Source organism: Physeter macrocephalus, chromosome 4, assembly GCF_002837175.3.
Source record: "Physeter macrocephalus isolate SW-GA chromosome 4, ASM283717v5, whole genome shotgun sequence".
Classification (NCBI taxonomy): Eukaryota; Metazoa; Chordata; class Mammalia; order Artiodactyla; family Physeteridae; genus Physeter; species Physeter macrocephalus.
The window spans coordinates 58,805,210-58,807,100 of NC_041217.1; positions in this window are offsets into that span (position 1 = coordinate 58,805,210).

Below are 1,891 nucleotides of genomic sequence, written 5' to 3' on the forward strand. Positions count from 1 at the left end.
AGAGCACAGGCTCCGGACGCGCAGGCTCAGCGGCCATGGCTCACGGGCCTAGCCGCTCCGCAGCATGTGGGATCCTACCGGACCGGGACATGAACCCGTGTCTCCTGCATTGGCAGGCGGACTCTCAACCACTGCACCACCAGGGAAGCCCTACTTTCACTTTTGAAAGATAATTTAGCTGTATATTTCCTCTCAACATTTGGAACATATTTTTCTACTGTCTTTTTTTTAAAAAAGACTTCTCTTTGTCTTTGATGTTCTGCAATTTGCCTTGAAGTGTTGAGAAGTGGATCTATTTTTAGTTATCCTACTTGTGCTTCCTGATTGGCAAGAGCTATGTGTGTTATATATTCTGGAAAGTCCATAGCTATTATCTTTTCTAATGTGCCTCCTCACCTTTAACCCTCTGGATCTGTAGTTACATGTATTAGGACCCTTTATTGTTTTCTCTAAGTCTCTTACTCTCATTCTATTTTTTCCTTTTTTAACTACTTTTGCAACGTTTCTCAGATCTATTTCCAATTCACTTATTGTCTCTTTAGCCATGTTCAGTCTGTTGTCTAAAACTTATCCATTGAGTTTTTAATTTCATTGACCATACTTTTAGCTTTTAGAAAAACTATTTCATCTTATTACAGATCTGCTTGTTGATATTCTACAGTGTCTTATCCTTATGTTTTCAATTTCTATTCTTGGCCCCTGTAAAAAATTTTAATTTTCTTATGTACTCAACTATGCATTAAGCAAGACATATTTTGGCATTTTATCGAGAATTTCTAGTATTTTATAGCAAGAGGGTTTTCTGCTTATCTGACTCACAATAGTGAAAAAAATAAAAGTATCCCATTGGTTTCTTTCAAACTTTTTTTCTCCAGAAAAATTCTGCTTTTTCTATAGGATCAAGTCTTACTGGGAGTTCTAAAACTTCCATTGTTCTAAGTATGTGAGTGTGCTGGGATGCCTAGGGTGTGGAGTGTGTTACTCCAAGTTAAACTGTAGGCTCTTTAAGTTCAGGAACTGTGAAATGTGCTTTTCTCATTCCTTCATGTGCTCCTGCACATACTTGTCCACATAATCAGTGCCTAATAGTTGACCATTTAATTGACTTTTGTTTTGGAGCCAGGCACAGTGTTAGCATGAGATGCACACATATTTTTAAAGAGTGTTACGGAAATCTGTCTGAGTTGGTCCTGACCAGAAAAATGGGCGGTAGACTAGGTGTGACTGTGCTGCAGCCAGATTGGCTTGGGAAACTCGGCTCCATCTGTGGTCTGTTTCTCTTAGAACTGGCCACTAGATGGCGAGAGTGAGACACAGCAAGGCAAGTCCTGCTTTAACCTTCAGAACAGCTGGAAGACAGTCAATTCAAAAACATTGAACGCCTGTCACGCCTAGATACTGTGCCAAGCCTTCTCTGCCCTCAGGGACCTCATAAATGGCCAGTGGCCACTCACGTATAGACACAGCATGTATCCGAGGCAGAATGGTATGTGCACATTCAAGTTCCTAGACCCAGGGAGTCTTTTATTTATTTATTTATTTTTGGCTGTGTTGGGTCTTCGTTGCTGCGCACGGGCTTTCTCTAGTTGCAGCGAGTCTTCGTTCGGTGCACGGGCTTCTCACTGTGGTGGCTTCTCCTGTTGCGGAGCACGGGCTCTAGGTGCACAGGCTTCAGTAGTTGTGGCTTGTGGGCTCTAGAGCGCAGGCTCAGTAGTTGTGGCGCACGGGCTTAGTTGCTGCGCGGAATGTAGCATCTTCCCAGACCAGGGCTCGAACCCGTGTCCCCTGCATTGGCAGGCAGATTCTTAACCACTGCGCCACCAGGGAAGCCCAACCCAGGGAATCTTAAGAAGGAGAAACCACTGACCTCTTCCCTGCAGGACTCAGATTG